Raw genomic sequence first — 18,058 nt, forward strand, 5'->3', positions numbered from 1 at the left:
CACAGGATATGTTTCAGCCATAGAGGTAAAAAGGTCCTGAAAAGATTCTGTAGCTTGTCAGGGTGGTGGGAATGTGCATTTACCTGCTTGGCTCTTGGGTTCCCTGAAAGATGGCAGTACACACACTACATTTATGAAAAACTCTTCCATACTTCTCCCTGCTCTAACTGGAGTTTTGGTGGCTTCATTTGAGTCAATTCTCTGGGCTGTTTTTGCCTGTTATAATTTGCTCAAACCCTTGGAATACACAGGAAAACTCCTTAAGTTACAAGGGTCTCATGATGAAATGCTTTCAGTGTATGGGGTCTGCAATGCTCCAGCAATCACAGGTGATGTTTCTCACCTTCTCTAGGTGTCCTGACTGTCCTCTCAAGCTCAGCCTCTGCCTTATCTTGGTGTGATGTGCATCAGCTCTCTCATGTCCTAGTCTGGGTGTGGGAGTGGCTGTGAGCTCTGTGCTGGGATTGGGGGGGCAGTGGGATGTGGAGTCTCCCCCAAGCCCTCTGTGAGGCAGAACTGTGCAGGATTGAGAGCTCAGGGCACAGGAGGGAGCCTTCATCAGCCTGAGGAGACTGGATTAGCTCCTGGAGATGCCTAGGGGGACATTGCTCTCCTGCTGCTGCTTCATAAGCATGCTCCTGGTGCTAAATCCAGGGAAGTGTCATGATTGCAGGAGTGGAGCTCAGCTTGATCAGTTCCCAAGGCTGGCTGCTGAATTCCTGTGTTTTCCTAAACCTGTAAGGGCTGTAATTGCTCATGATGCTCCTGAGTTTTAGACCTGTCCAACACATGGGCAGCTGTGCATTAAAATCAGCTCCTGCCCCTGGAAGAAAGGAATATCAGGGTTATCTTTGGGACTTAATCCTCAGGATCACCTCCCTGTAGTATTGGCACCAGGGAAAGAGGTTGAGCCAATTGCTGGGCAGAGATCCTACAGCTCTGAACGTCACCAACAGAGACAAAGAGACTGGAAACCCCCTCCAAGATCATTGAGTACAACCAATGGCCCTGGGAAAGAAAACTGGGCTTGCTTGAGGTTCCAAGATACCTCAGTCCAGAGTCTTGTCAACATACCCTAGGAATTAACCTTCAAAACCCAGGCATTTGGGTGCTGAAGGGTAGAAATGGGTGCTGAAATACAGAGGCTGGATTTGGGAGAAAAGGAGATGTTTTCCTCATAAAGAAGGCAAGTATTTGAAGGGAGTGGAGCACCTTGGCAAGTAAATCCACAGAGCAAGAGAGAGAACAGCTGATGAGGAAGTGCAGGGTCTGAGGCCATGCTCTTGGCACACAGGAGTGGCTGCACATTCCCTCTCCAGCTCCTCAAATCAGCATGTGATGAGCAGAGATCTCCAAGGACACTGATTCCTGTTCCTCCTGCTCAGCTGCAGATGGATCCCAGAGACCACTGTGGCCTCTCTCATGTCTTCAGACTTGTTTCCAATACCTGTAGCAAATCTGTGATGCTCTGAAGTCTCTGTGCACTGATGGTGACTGTCTGAGATTCTGGCTTTGCTCCCAGAGCTGATCCTGACTTGGAGGTGACCAGGGAGGGATTTTATGAATAAAAATAAAATAGGCTGGTGCAATCAGTTCTGAGAAAGACTAATTGTGACCCAGAGGTAGTGGAGGCTCATGTGGCAGGTCTATCAAGGTCATGAGACTCACCCTATTCCAGTACCTCCCTGCCATTAGCACCATAACAGAACCACTCCCTGTAAGAAAAACCTGGCATTTGAGGCAGCTTCTCTTCTGGCAGAGCAGAGGTGTTTTTTATTCCACATGGGGAGAAATTTATATGCAAAATGATGGATACAATTGACTCCCTGCCTTTAGGCATGTAGGGGAAGAGCTAAAAGAGGTTGTGAGCGCAGAGGGAGGAAGATGTGGAGAGCTGTGGCCAAAATGAGACAGCACTGCAGGAGCAGGTTAACAACAGCTTTGTACCCCAAAGGCAGGGGAATTTGGGATCGCTGCTGATGCAAGGAGACTCTAAAAAGGGAGCAGATTGATGCTGGAGAGCAGGATGTGCTCCTTTGTGTGTATTTAAGCTGCTGGCTCTAATGGCCCTGGATGGTCATCCCAGGTCTGTGCTGGGTCTTCTGGATAAATTCTTGGGCTACCTTTGTGAGCTACTGTTCTGCTAAGCCAGGCCTGAGGGGATGGCCTCTATGAGATCCCAACAGTATTCTGAGTGTCCCTCAAGTCCCTTTTGTTTCGGACCATAAAGGGGGAAATGCAGTGCATTCCTTGGAAAAGCCTTGCTCTGCCAGCCCTGTGCCTGACCCCACTCCTTGTATGCAGAACTTGTTGCTGGGAGCCCTTAATGTTTGTGCTGCTTCATCTTCCCAGGGTTTGGATCTGGCACAAGGGGCGTGAGCCATTTCCCAAGAGCCTCAAGCATTTGGGCAGCATTTCCATCCTCTGGCTGCCAAGGTTTTCCTGCTGCCTGGGGAAGCAGCAGAAGCACTCCAGAAATGACAGAGATGGGAACGCTGCAGTTTGGAAGCAGCAGCACTGAGGGAAGAAACTGTCCTTCCCTTCATCCACAGAGTCAATCCTTGATCACCTCCTGTTTTTCATATGCTGGCGAAGGCAGGGAGCAGGGAGGGAAATCTCATTAAAGACCTTGCTGTTGGGAATGGCTGGATAGCTCATTAGAGTGGGCAAAATGACTCGTTTCCTCTCTGCAGGTTTTTTTTCCCAGGAAATCCGTGGAGGGAAGGAGTTCATTTAAAAACAAATATTCACAGCAGTGTGCCTGCAGGACACAGTGCTCCAGCACAGGATTCAATCCCAGCACCCGGCAAGAGCTCAGCACTCCTTCCCAAAAGGAAAACCTCATTTAGGAGCATTTTTGGGTGCTGTTTGATCTGCCACGTCTCAGATTGTGGGGATGGGTCTCCTGTGCTGGAAAAAAGTGGGAAGCAAGAGGAAGGAGAGGTAGAGTTGGGGATGGCTGTCCTTTCCCAGCACTCAGGGAAGAGCTCAGTGCTCCTTTCCAAAATTTTGGGCTGCTTGATCTGCCATGTCTCAGATTGTGGAGATGGGTCTCACGTGCTGGAAAAAAGTGGGAAGCAAGAGGAAGGAGAGGTGGAGTTGAGGGGGGGGTGGCTGTCCGTTAGCACGGGGTTCAATCCCAGCACCCAGGGAAGAGCTCAGCGCTCTTCCCAAAAGGAAAACCCCATTTAGGAGCATTTTTGGGTGCTGCTTGATCTGCCACATCTCAGATTGTGGGGATGGGTATTCCATGCTGGAAAAAGTGGGAAGGAAGAGGAGGAGGAAGTGGAGTTGGGGGTGGCTGTCCCTTCCCAGCACCCCACCCCACGCACACTTGCGCACGCGGCCGCTGCCGTAGCGCCGTGCTCCTGCCAAGAGAAACTTGGGAAGGGGGGAGAGCCAGGCAGAGACAGCAAGCACACTTATCAAGTGGCTTGGACCGTAGCCGATTTGAAATATTACTAACCTTGCATTTTCAAATTTGATGCACAACAACCAAGATGCTAATACTTTCCTTAGTTTAGAAAAAAAAATCCTTTCACCCATCTCTTCTAGCCGAAGATTAGGAGAGAAGCTTTAAGAAGATTTAAAAAAAAAAAAAATCAACTTCTGAGCAGCGGAAAAAATGGTTTGTGATTCAGGGGCTCCGGGCAATTCATCATGGAAATTGGGTTTCTTAGCCGACATCATGTGAATCCTTTCGGCCCTGTCAACTTTTTAATACATTACATTGAGAATGTAAATCGTGTTGGTGAGGGGGAAAGAAGAGGGGAAAAAAAAAAAAAAAGGGAGAAAAAAGAGAGCTGCTTCATTTTGGGTTTAGAGGGGAGGCAGCTTGAGGCCTGTAATTCATATTAACTAAATAATAATACTAAAAAAACCCTCCTCTCTAAATCTACAGATATGGATATACACCTAGGGAGGGAGGGGGGAGGGAAGTGAACGAGACAGCCCAAAATTGAAACCATTTTATCCTTTTGAAGGATGAGTATTTGAGAAGGGTTTGTTATGGATTTATTTTTATTTTCTTTATTTTTTTTTATTTGGGTTTATTTTATCCCTTTCTCAGCTTGGGCTCATTCTTCCATCAAAGAGAAGAGCAAAATGAATGTTTAGGAGGTGGAGGAAGATGGAGGAAACAGAAAAGGGAAAAGCTGCAGTAATATCTGGGATCTTTTTGGAGTTTGGTGGATTTTTTTTGCTCACATCCAGGTGATTTGGATTAACTCTTTCATGGGTGGTGGAAGCTCATGCTAATTTTTTGACTTTTTAGAGAGTGTGAAAATAAAGCTCTGGATGGGGAGTAGCAGATAGTGCTGTGAGATCCCTGAGACTGGGCTTCATGGAATTGCAAGCATGAACCTCTCGGTGCATTTACTCCCTGAAAATGTCCTTTGGGAGGTTCACTGTGAGCTAAATGGAGCACAAAGGCTCCACATAAACCCCTGGATAGGGCTTAGCTGCTGCATGGGCTCCCAGCTGGCTGGGAGGTGGGGAAGCTTCACCAGTCGTGTTCTTGTTATAGCTGGTGGCTTCTCCTGTGCCTTGAAATACTCCTGGCATTAGAAAATGGGGATTGATCACTGAGGAGAGGCAGGGAAAACACAGAGTCTCCAGCCTTGCAGGGAAAATACCTTTATTTTTTCTCATTGGATGGTGCTACATGGAGATTGAGACTTATTTAATGCCAGTTATGAAATAATTCAGGGTGCAAAGGACTTCTGTGGTGCTGTACATGGGTGTCCTGCTCAGAGCTGGGCTGCCTCCTGCATCCCAAACCTCTCTGCTTGAGGCCAACTCAGGAAAAAAACAGGAAAAGAGTTGGAAGGATGTGTCAGGAGGGATTATAACAAATAGGACAAAGAGTTGATGGGTTTCAACAGAAATTATGAGCATCAATGTAATTGTATGAGAATAGAGTTATGAAGAAGGTTCCTTCAGTACTCCCAGAGAGGGGAAAATGGCTGGAAGTGAGAACTGTGGCTGGGGCACATCTATAAAAATCAGGGAATCAAGCTTGTTTGGGCTGCAAAAGACTTTTGGAAAGCATCTGAGCAGTTAAAAGCCCTCTCAGAAAAGCCAGAAGGACGCTCTCCCTCTGGAATGCTGCTGCCAGTTTTGGATGCCTGCCACAGGCAGAGGGTGCTGGGGAACGGAAAGGGCTGGAGCACGAGGGCCAAACTCCTGGCTGGGGGATCTGAGAGTGGCTTGGAGCTGATAACACAATGTGCTTTCACCAGCAGTGTCTGCTCTGCAAAGTGACACCCAAGTGGAGTGTTGGAGGAGTCACCAGTGTGGCACAGGTGGCACTGGGCTGGGCGCGTCATCCCTTGGGGTTGGGTAGATCCAGTACACAAAAAATCTGTCACCAAACTGCTGTGTGGGGAGGAGCTCCTTTAAAAGGGTCATTAGTGGCTATTTTGGGGGGAATTAATCAGGTGAGTCCAACTCTTCATCCCTCTCCCTTTCTTTCCCAGCCGTAACAGGAAGGACTGAGAACTCCCCACCTCTCCCATGGGACAGCTGGTTTATCACTGATGCCTTCCTTGCTTGGCATCTGTGAAAGTCCTGAAAGAATGATGTAAAGCTGAAGGTGTTCTCTTTACTTGTGACTTATTAACTGCAGTTGAACTGTTTAAATAACAAATATAAACCCTGAATGCTTCTGTTAGGGTTAACAATCCCCATTTTATTCTTCTTTTGGCTGCTGGATTTGGGTGCTACTCCTCAGTCCAGACTGACAGCAAACACTGATCCTGCCATTTTCCTGGAGACATTTGCAGGTGAATTTGTGGACACACCCATGTGGACTGTGCAGTTATGCAGATCAAGGGGGTTGATATTAATAATGCACAAGGAAGAGGCTGGGTGCTATTTTTATGCATGGGAATATTTCTGTGTGTGACTTTGAATTCCACAGTCAAGCAGTTGATGTCATCGATGTATTATTTAGTCTGAGGCTGGGTACAGCATTTCCAGAGGGGTTTTTGGGCCTGGTGTCCTTCAGAAATAATTAATTTCCCTTTTTGCTGCTTCCAGGTCTGCACAGCTGCAGCTGGAAAACAGCCCTTGTCCTATCTTGTTTCCATTTAGACATTGCACCCACGGCCAGAACCTAATCGTGGATGTCTCCAGCTCCTGCCAAGAACCTGGTCTGCTCCAGCTTCAAAAGGTTCTGGAAGAGTGAAACCAACACTCTTTGTGAGTAGACTCCAAAATATTGCAGTTCATTCATATGATGATGTCCAAGGACTTTTGAACCCACTTCCCTGTGAGGGTGAGGAGGCCCTGGCACAGGCTGCCCACAGAAGCTTTGGCTGCTCCTGGATCCCTGGAAGTGTCCAAGGCCAGGGCTTGGAGCAACCTGGGATGGTGGAAGGTGTCCCTGCCCACGACAGGGGGTGGCATGAGATGAGCTGTAAGGTCCCTTCCAGTCCAGGCCATTCTAGGATGAAAATTCCATTGGTGGGGTTGCCTCTGAGGGTCTGAAGAAAGGATTTCCCACCTTCCTTTGGGGGTCAGGAGGGACAAATCTCAGGCAAGGAGAGACCCTTATCTACTGATGAAGGTTGTGTGGGCAATTCCCTGCTCAAGCCTGGACACATCCTCCCCTCATTCTGCACAACCTGGCTGCCTCTAACCTCAACACCTGCAATCCTAGAGGAATCTCCCTCAAGAGGAGCTTCCAGAGCCTTTGGAATGTGCACACTCTCACAGATGGATGTGCACATTCCTAAGTCCTTCTAGGAAAGCCTTAGGCAGGTTACTTTTTTTTTTTTCCTCCTCTGGTGCTTCAATCCTCAATTGCCACTTGCTGGGATGGTGGGAATGAGTTGTTGAGGCTGTCAGGGCTGTGCAGCACATAATGAAGTGCACACACGTACATCTATACATTCATACGTGGGCAGGCTTATGTTGTGATGCTGTAATACAGCTTAATTAGGACATCACTCAGGCATCTGGGACTATGCCTAAGCTGGAGATTTTTTTTATTTTGGTTTTCTCATTTAGGTTTTAGTCAGGTTCCCAAGTGAAATAAACAAAAGGCTAATTGCTTTTGGATTTTAATTACCACTGCAATACCTGGGTTTATTGTATGAATTGTGTTTTATAGGTGGTGAAAGGACACAGCCAGCCAGTGACAGATTCTCAGCTGACAACAGCTCTGTTCAAACCAAAGGAATTCTTTGCAGTGGGATCCAAAGGACAGCACATTCATTTGCTAAACTCCTAATTTTTTTTTTGTTGTGGAATGTAACTTCAAGACTTGGCTGACTTTTAAACATGATATAATTAAGCACGCCTGAAAATGCAGTTACAAAAAAAAAGAGACACAAAAGTAGAAGTACTTTATAATCCACAGTGTTAAGTCTCTTCAAAATTCCTTGGATAGTTACACTGCTGCTTTAGTCGGGGTGACACAGCACAGTCCTAATACCTAATCCCAAGTGACTCTTCACACAGTGACTCAGTTACCAGAGCTGTTTGGCTCCTATCTGGTTATCTTTAATACCTTGATCCATACATCTTCTGTCTGCTTTGCCAGGAGGGTTATTCCACTGATTTTCAAGACTACAAAATAGGCAAATCCTCATTCTACATCTATTTATTAATCCTAAAAATATTTGACATCTTTTTTCAGCCCAGCTGTGTTTCCTTGTCCATGATGTCCTGATTGATCAATTGCAGAAGAAAAAGAAACCCTTCCTTGAACTGCTTCTAAATTTTATTTTGACAAGCTGGAAACTCCAGATTTCCATTTTCATTGGTGGTCAAAGGAAATAGCAGCAGTCAGATAATGTATTTCAAGTGTATTTATTCCAAATATGTCTATTTGGGAGTAATGTTGAGACTTACATAAATTTTTATATAACAAGCCTTGCACATCTCTAAACCCAAGGAAACTCACCTGAATAACTTTGAAATTAGTCCTTCAGAGTGAAAAGAATAAGAGGTGAAGAGTGAATTCATAGTTGAATGAACCATCAGATCCTGAGAGCCCTTGGCAGAAGCTGAGTGTGGATTTGATGGAAATCCTGATTTTTTTGAACCTATGGGTGAGAGGTTTGTGGAAGCACAAAGCATCTTCTGTGTTGAGGCCTCTTTGGATGTGTCCTCACAGGTAAGTTAATTATAATTTTGGAAGGATTTAAGGTTCATATGTAGGGAATTTGGTAAAAGGGCCATACAGATTTGAAGCATGGTGGTTGCTTTCAGCAGAAGACTAAAAGAATGTCTTGCAAACCAAATATTTGAAATCATGGGATGTAACAATTTAAATTTAACTGTGTTTCTTTGGAAGTCCTGTGCTTAAAGTATGATGAGTCATAGAATTACTGGTTTGGGTTAGAAGGGCTCTTTAGCCCATCCCATTCCATGGGATGGGCAGGGACACCTTCCACTATCCCAGGTTGCTCCAAGCCCTGTCCAACCCAGCCTTGGACACTTCCAGGGATCCAGGGGCAGTCACAGCTGCTCTGGGCACCCTGTGCCAGGGCCTCACCACCCTCACAGGGAAGAATTCCTTCCCAAAATCCCATCTAGCCCTGCCCTCTGGCAGTGGGAAGCCATTCCTCATTGTCCTGACACTCCATTCCTTGGAAACACTCTCCATGTTTCTTTCTGGCTCCCTCAGGTACTGGAAGGCCACAATTAGGTGATCCTGAAGCTTCTCTTCTCCAGGCAGAACAATCCCAACTCTCCCAGCCTTTCACCTGATTTTAGCTCAAGTCTGGAGATGAGAGCACACTCAGGCCTGTTCAAAGAAGGGTTTGCTCACACCATTGTGCAGCTCCAGCTGGTGCCTTTCTCTTTCAGCCCAGGGTTTTAACTCTTTGAGAGAGGCTGTAGAAATCTCCTTCATCTTTGTTGCCTTGACTGTTTGACCCAGAAAAGGGGACAAACCTTGGTTGTCCCAGTGTCCTGGGTTAGGGCCCCACATCAGAAGGAATTTCCCCTAAAAACTGTTTAATAAAATTGTCCTGTAATTTAGAGAAAGAAAAAACTATTTGAGTGGGAAAGCTGGGACCTCCTGGGTTACTGCTGTGGGCCTTTCTGGTTGGAGAAAAAAAAAAGGGTTTATAGAATTCATCTAGGCAGTATGAATTGGTAAAATGTATTGATTGATCCAAAATGACCTAAATCAAACAATGTACTTTTCAATGCCATCAAATGCAAGATCAAATAGCAAGAATGATTAGGAAGCAATGATGGGCTCCAGGAGGTTATAATTTAGATATTTATTTCTGAAAGGTGGCAGTGAATTTGAAGGGATTTTTGAATTTTAAAGGATTTTTTGTGTCCTTCCTTTTGGTGTCCCCAGACATGGAGGTTTTGTAACACCTGACAGAGTGATTTGGAGCAAATAAGGGACATTATCTCCACTAATGGAGCTGGGATGATCCTTGTTGGGAGGCAGGACTCAGACATGTTGTACACACACTATGAGGGGTCCTAAGTGCATCAAAAGCTGTGGGTTCAGCAAACACCTGCAAATGAGATGAAGTCAGGAGATCAAAAGGAAGCTCTAGTGGGTAATTTGACTGTGATATCTCCATGTCAACACCTGCACCAGGTACTGGAGGCACCTTTGCTCTGATAGACACAGCACTTCCTACTGAACTCCTAGAACAGAGAGCTCCTAACAGGGGCACTTGGTTGGGCTGAAGTATGATAAATTCCCAAGGAAAATAAGATGCTGACAGTGAGAGCAATTAACTGCTGGAACAGCCTCTCCTGAATCCCTCAGGACTGTTTGCCTCTTTATTCATGACAAAAGGGCTCTCTGAAAAGTTCCCTCCCATTCAGCCACCGCCATGGAACTGGCTCCAACTCTCTGAGGAAGTGGAAATCCTTCTACTGCTACACTTGGGAGATGAAACTCTGTGATCCTCATGGCCAGCACAGCCTTCTCCAGGCTCACTCCAGGTAATGCATTCAGGCACAAACCCACACTCCTCTTCACAAATGCCTTTGGCACAGCTGTTTCCCTGGAACCAGGAAGGAAAATCTCATGAAGCCACTGTGATCTAATGAAAAAGGATTTCCCAGATGCTAGATCCACCAGAATTCCTGGGTACAAGATGTCCCTGCTGCGTTTTAAAATAGGAATGACACAATGGGCTGTGATGCATGACTGTTCCTGAGAGTGTGAACACCCTGGGGTGCTTATTGGGATTGGAAACTTGACTCCAGCCAGGAGAAGATACATCCAGCCATGGGATGTCATGCTCTTGCAACACCAGTTTTACACTCGCTGTGCCTCAGCCTGGCTTTGAGACAAGTGTTTTAAGTTCCTTTTCTAAAATTGGAGGGGTTTTCCTGCCTTTGGGATGAATTCTGCTGAAGATAATAGAAGCAGATTTCACTTTCTGACCTTAATCCTTCTGTTTCTTCCTGGCAGCTGGAGCAGGTTGTGCCCAGGAGCTGGCAGAAGGAACCCTTGGCTGTGACAAAACAGCCAAGGTGTGAAAGGAGCCAAGGATGAGGCATCTGTGTATGATAACAACTTGTTAGTACTTTCTTTACAATTATTTCATTCCCCTTTTCCCCTCACTCATCTCCTCTTTTACATTAATTTTGCTTTTTCTCTTTCTGCTTCTCTCTCCCAGTCTTGTTTTCCCTTCCCTCTATTCTGTCTTGCATGTATCAACCTTTCCTGCCACAAATCAACCCTATTAGAAGCTCCAAAGGGATTCTTTCCAATGGCCTCCCTTTGTGAACTCTGCCTTTTTTTTCTTTTTAATCTGCAGTGTTCCACATTACATTGCCATTGATTTAATAGACCACCATGAATTTTACTGCCTGTCAAACAACAGCACAATTATTTTGAATTCTATTGTGGCAGAGCTTGACACCCAGCTCTGGATCACCTTACACTTTTCACCCTTGCTAGAGTGCACTTGAAAATCCAGGATAATGTTATGTGTGATTCCAGGATGGTATTCTGTGGCATTGTTTTAATTCAGCATTTTAGAAATTGAATGATTTGGCAGATGATGGATAAAGATGGTCCCACTTACCTGATCTGGAAATGACACATAGAATGTGGAAGTCATTACAAGGTGTTGAAAACCCAAACCAGTTCTGTTCTTCCCTCTCCCTGCTCCCAGCTCTGAATAAGTGAGATGGGAAGAAGACCTGTTGGTTCATTGGGCATGGGCTGATCCCAAAAGCTTCCCAAGCAGGATGCTGGGTCCTCTCTTGCTGGGCATGAATGGGTTGCTCTGTGTGGAAAAAGGCTGGATCCATGTACCTGGAGGCACATTCCCTATGGAGAGGCAAAAACTGTCTTTGAGTACTTTGAGAGCAGATGTTGGCACTCACCAGTGTGCAGCAGATTTCTGACATGGAACGAATGGATTACAGCTGTATCCAAATAAAGAAAGGATTGGTTCATTCAGGATGAATCAACTCTTTGTATCCCTGTTTAAAGAGCTCCTTCTATCATCTTGCATGCCCAGGATAAATTGTTTTCCTGATGACAGGAATAACAGGTTGGGTCTGTGTTGTCCCAGGGGCTGCACATGCAGAAAAGCTCCAACTCCGACACAGAATATGCTAAGAAATGATATCCTGTGAATATATTAAGGAATAGAAACAGGTTTGTTGGTGAAAGTTTGGACTCAGAAGATTAAATGGCTTACCAAGGGCATGAGTGAGTCTGAGTTGTGCCTGGGACCTGCTTCCAGTGTCCTAAAGTTTTATTCCAAGATGTTTTCCTGTCCCTGCTGAACATGGTCCTTCCCACAAAGAAATGTCCTCCTCAGGGTCTGAGGCAGATGGATTTGGATTGTGAGTGATCACAGAAAGCTGTTTTGATAATCCAGATTGATTATGGGCTTTTCCTTTTACAGAACCTCCCTGTTCCCAGGAGATCTCCTGCTTGTGTTAAGGTGTAATGTCAGTGTGTAGGGATGCTCCTCCTTGCCCAGCCCTGAGCTAGGGCTTTGGGGGAGGTTTGCTCCACCTGTTCTCTGCACTGGAGAAGGTTTATTGTCTCCTCTCAGGAAGCTGGTGGATGATACACACATCTCACTGGTCTCCATCACACACAGGGCTCAAATTTGTTCTGTTGCAGACAAAATTTGTCCTGTTTTTGGTTCAGGGTGGGAAATTCATGGCCTGAATAAATCTCCCAGGGAGCTTGTGCAAGATGTGGTGGCTCTGCAGTGCATATCCTGGGAACCTGGCAGAGCAGGCAGGTCTCTGTGCTTTATGGCCTGTGCAGAAGTAGGATTGAGCCCAGGTCCCAAAAATTTAAAGTTTAAATGGGCCAGTGCCCTCCTTCCCCAGCATTGTGACAAATATGCCTTGTGATCCATTGTGGAGATCCCAGTCAGCCAGAATAATTAGGTGGCAACTCAATTTATTGCCTGCAGCCCTCTAAAGCTCAGGAAGTGCTCTTTCAGCCCTCAGCTAGTATTTAATCAACATATCATAACTTTCATTAAGCCTAAATGCAATGCTCCTGAGATACTAAATTTAAAGTGCTCCTGAAAACCAGGGCTGCTTTTGTTTGATTTACATATCACAGCATCATGCAAAATGGGACCAGGGTGACAAGGAGCCTGCATCACAGGCTCAGGAGGCTCCAGAGAGTCTTGTCCTGCTCTGACACCTTTCATACATCACCAGGTACCAAGAAGGTGGGAGAGGGGTTGGAAAATTTTTAAGGCTCTGAATTACAGATAAAGAAATGGAGTTGCAGTGACAGCAGCTTCACCTGAGCATCAAAAGGCACCTCTGGGTCCTTGCAGAGGTGTCTCCTGCAGTTCCACAGGCAGGGAAAAATGTTCCCACCATCTCAGGAATGAAAAGAAATGCTGTGTCCATATGCTGAGCTCTCCTGGGCATCCCATGACACCTCCCTGGGAACACTGTCCAGGGCCATCTGGAGTGCCCATCCCTGGAGGGACTGAAAAGCCCTGTGGATGTGGCACTTGGGGACACGGGCCAGTGGGGCCTTGGCTGTGCTGGGGAATGGTTGGACTCTGATCCTGGAGGTCTTTTCCAACCCAAAGAATTCTATGGTTTGGACACCTCCTTTGGCCTCCCACATCCAGTGCTCCTCAAAGAGGACTCCACCCCTGAGTCCCCTGCAGCTGCACATGGGCAGAGAGGCTCTGCTTGTACCTCCCTGCTGAGCTGCCTTTGCCAACTTCTGAGCTGGGCAATTCCAGAGGCACCCAGCTCCAAATGCCCAGCACAGCTGGTTGCAGTTTGGCTTGGCCAATTTGTGCCCAAATTGTGCCAGTTCCTACATTGGCCAAAAAAATCTCTGTAACTGGTGACACCAACTTGCCTGGGCTGAACAATGGGACACCCATATCCAGCTGGGATGGATGGGGAGGGTGAGGGAGACACAATCACACCCTGGTTTCTGACTCTACAAGATTCCCAGGAGGTTTGCCAGGAACTGTAAAACTTTGGCAAGTGTTGGAGATTGGCTTAAAACGCTGAAGACAATATTTAAACCCCATGGAAATTCTAAAACAAGGATGTTATTAAAGTGGAATTAAGGACAAAGGAGTTGCTAATATCTACAAGAAAAGGGAGAATTAAGAATTTTGGGGTTTAAAATAGTATTAGAATATTAGCTGAAACCTAGAAATAAGGTTTATCTGTAAAACATTGTTTCTAAGAAGGTTTCAATTCATGGAAGAGATAATAACTTGATTTCAGACATCTCATAACACGTTCCCTTGTGCCAGGGCCATCCTGGAGCTGGGATGGAAGGGTGCTGTGTGTTAGTCTAAATTATAAGAGCCACTCAAATGGCAAGGGACAGGATTAAACCCCAGCATAAATACCCTTTGGAAAGAACATGAATCCTTGTGCCTCAAGAGAAAAGCCAAATTCAAATGAGAATAGGAAACTTTTGAAAGGAAAAGCTCCATTTTGAATAAGGAATTTTTAACCACAGCAAAACTTTTTTTTTTGTCTGGCTGGTTTCTAACCAGGGAAGGCATAGAGGAGCTATTTTTTAATCTCAAAATTAAAGGTTTTCAAAGCACAGCAATCCCTTCTCACTATGTTCTAAATGTGAGTTAGTTGTGAATGTTTTTACAGTTATCAAAGACTTTCCCTTTGTTTGCTTTTGTTTGTTTTTTAACACTGATTGTGTTAATTAGATTGGCCTAATGTACTGTGGTAAAATGAGGAACTTGAGGAGGATAGAGCTGTATCCTAGGCTTGCCCGGAGGCTGATGGCCTCATATACAGGTCTGGCCCTTGGCCATAATTTAATTGTTAAGACACAAAAGCTGTGGGTCCCAGGATGTTGCCAGCAGGTCAAGAGAAGGGATATTTCTTCAACAGTGTGAGGACACATCTGGAATACTGTGGGCAGTTTGGGGACCCCAGTACAAAAGATGCTGCCAAACTGGAGCAAGACCAGTGGAGATCAATAAAATGGTTGTGGGGCTGGAGCCCAGAACAAATGGTAACTGCTGGGACAGGGACAGAGGTCTGGGAGAATTCCATTCTTTGCAGATATTTACCATTTGGCATTTTCTTCTTTGAGGTTCATAGAATCCCAGGAAGGGTTGGAAAGGACCTTAAAGCCCATCCAGGTCCAGCCCTGCCATGGGCAGGGACACTTTCCACTATCCCAAGTGGCTCCAAGCCCTGTCCAACCTGGCCTTGGACACTTCCAAGGATCCAGGGGCAGCCACAGCTGCTCTGGGCACCCTGTGCCAGGGCCTCGTCACTCTCACAGGGAAGAATTTCTCCCCAGTATCTAATCTACAACTGCCTCATTCAGGTTCCTCCAGATGGTGAGACCTCCAGCCTCCCTTCAGTGCCTCCCATGGCTCTGTGCACTGTGGTTTTCAGGCTGAGGTTGCTGAGGTGGCTGGTGGGGACCAACTCAGACCAGAGCCATCAGAATTAGAAGAGTTGGCTTCCAGTGTCTGGTACTCCATGAATCCAGAGACACCTGGCAGCTGGAAAAGTGGTAAAGAGCCAGAGAGGGACAGGTTCAGCTCCCAGCCAGAGCCTTCCAGTGTGAGAATGGTTGTCATGTGCACAAAGCAGCAGAGTTTGGATGGAGCTGTTGGAATTTTTGTGCATGCACAGAAAAGTTTTTGAAGCTGCCTGGCTCCACTGGAAAGCTGTGGAGCAGAGAGAGACTGCGTTGTTTACCTCCTCTGAATCCATTGCAGACTTCATGAAGATTCAAGAGATTTTCTTGCTGGTTGTCCATGGGGAATAAGGCATCACCTTATATATAAGGATAAGATGTTTTTCCTCTGCCTGGGGCAGGTTAGAGATGAAAGGGAGCCAATGCATCCTTGAGGCTTGTCTAAAATACCCAATGGAGCAGCTCCCTGTGGCTCAGGCAGAAGGTCTGGAGGCAAACAGGCAGGCAAGGTCCTTCCTGCATCCCATGGCTGTCTCCTAGTCAGTTGGAAGTTGAATATCACTGGCAAATGCTCTTGTCATTAAATATATTCTTTAGCACACAGATGATCACTAAACTAAGCTATAATTATTGGTGGAGCTGGCAGTGCTGCCTGCAATTCAGGTTGCCAAACATTTCCCATTAAAAGATTCTCTTTTCCAATGCTAAATCCTTGCCAACATGGAACAGTTCAGGCTGAAATTTTCAGTTGCAGGCCGTTGGCTCAGGCTGGGCTTTGTGTACATCAATATGTGTGTGTGTGTGAGGAAACAGGAGGGAAATAGAGTTTAACCAGATCCAAGAGTGTGATATGGGGAAAAGGCATTGTTTTACAGTTATTTAAGGGAAAAAATCCATCACCCACATTGTTGAGAAATTGTGTTGCTTTCATGCTTTTTTATTTTCACAGGGGCTTGAAATTTGGCTTTGGGACTGATCTGGGACTTTTAATTCCTTCAAACTCCCTGGTTTTGGCCAAGTCAGATGCCTCTGCAGATGTGTTGAAAAGAGAAGGTTTGCCCTGAAGTTTGTCCAGCCCAGGGCTTCAGGAAGGAAGGAGGATTCCTCCGTCCCAGGGCATCCTGGTATGTGGTTTGGCCCCGGAATAATGAGAATGCAGAGTGGATTTCCTACAGCCAAAGCATTTCTCACAGAATAGGGAGGCAAACACACTGATTGTGTGGGATAAGGGATTTCTGAGCAGAGGTAGGAGGGGAATGCAGAATGGGTCATCCTGGAGATGAATGGGGAAAGGGTGACTGTCCATACAGTGAGGTGTGTAAAGCCTTGGAAGGTCTTACAGCTTCCAGTCTGCTCATCCCAACTGGTTGCAGGAGCAGTCCAAGCCCTTTGTGCCCACATCTCCTTCCCTGGGATCAGAGGTGGGTTGAGCTGAGAGTCCTGAGAGTGGGAATTTCAGGAACCATCATTACAAGCATCATTTTTACCCTGTCTCCAAGGCTGGGGAGATTTCCCTCTGAATCTTTTCTGTCCCAAAGCCCATCAAGTCGTGACAAATTTGCTGAACTGTTTTGGCTGTACTGTCAAAAATTGTTCCAGCTAGAACACCTGGTTTAGGTATTTTGGTTTGGTTCAGCTCTGCAAACAAAAGCACCTCACTGGAAATGTTTGGGGTTTAGGCAGTGCAGGATCTGAACACGGTGCAAACATGGATGATGATTGCACCTGTGATTCAGCTAAAACTCAGAAGAATATCCAGGAGCTGCTGATGGTAGGACCAGTGTTGAGTATGCTGGGTGAGGCACAAAAACTGCAAAACCCCATTTGAATCTAAGCCAGGAGCATCAGGTACATGAAGAGGGGAAATGAAGCCAAGCTTTATGAACATCTCTAATTCTTTAGAGCATCCATTTGTCTATACCTCACCTTGTTTATGTGTGTAATCCTGCCTATGCTGCTGTGCATCCATATGGAGATTTATGCTGGTAGGTAATTGCAGGATGCTTGAGAGTTCCCTGATGGAATGGTTCCATATGGGGAACACCTTTGGTGTGTGTAGGTTTGCAGCTCCTTCAGCTCTGATTTCTATCAATTTTAAGATCTCCTTCTCTGCATCACCCTCATGAGACTCCCCCTGGAGCAGTGTGCCCAGATCTGGAGTACTTGACACTGAAAAGACATGGAGCTGTTGGAGCAAGTGCAGAGGAGGCCATGAAATGGAGCCAGGCTGGGAGAGCTGGGGGTGTCCAGCCTAGAAAAGAGGGGGCTCTGGGGAGACCTTAAACCCCTTCCAGTGCCTAAAGGAGCTTATAAAAAAGAGGTAGAAAGTATTTTAGATGGGTAGATTGCAATAGCAGAATGGGGAATGATTTTAAACTCAGAGAGAAGAAATTTACATCAGATGTTAGGAAGGACCTGTGAGGATGGAGAGAAGCTGTGGCTGACCCATCCCTGGGAGTGTCCAACTTATTTAAAAACATTGTTTTTTAATTTTTAATTATTTTTTTTTTACTTTGCTCCTATTTTTGACTGGACAAATTTAAGGATATATGAATATCAAATTTAGGTAATTTCAATAGAAATTTCTGGATCACAAATCTGATTAATTCCTTATTTGCCAGAAGTGAAATTGGGTAAAAATAGCAGAAACAAAATATCAGGGTGGCAGTAAATTCCATGAGGGCCTGATGCTCAGCTGGCATAAACTGTGTTGAATTCAGGGGTATGATAATAATTTATATCACCTGAGGATTTGGATTTACCTTTTTATATAGAGATCCTGGGATCTAGAGTAGATCATTTCACCCTTCCAAGTGAGCAACCTATCAGTGCCTGCATCTCAGCTGCTCCTTCTGGACCCCCTCTTTATAGTTCATGGAGATGGAACCAAAATATTCAGTGGTGTCTGGGGAATGGCTCCTTTCACCAGATGTTTGTTGGAGAAGGGCCCGCCAGATATTTGTCTAGTTATTGCTGAGATGTATTGGTTTGGTTTGGGAGCCTGTGGAGGAGATTACGCTAGTGGAGAAGACAAGGAACCCCCAGAGATGTCTGCAGTGAATCCTTCATGATTTTGAACTCCTGGAGAGCAGAGATGCCCCATGTGGGATGCTTTGCCCTGCAGTTATGTTCCCCCTATTTCTTGTTGTAGATCTGCCAGAACCCACCTGTGCTCAGCACAGCACGAGTCTGGAG

This window comes from Agelaius phoeniceus, chromosome 10 (genome assembly GCF_051311805.1).
Source record: "Agelaius phoeniceus isolate bAgePho1 chromosome 10, bAgePho1.hap1, whole genome shotgun sequence".
Classification (NCBI taxonomy): domain Eukaryota; kingdom Metazoa; phylum Chordata; class Aves; order Passeriformes; family Icteridae; genus Agelaius; species Agelaius phoeniceus.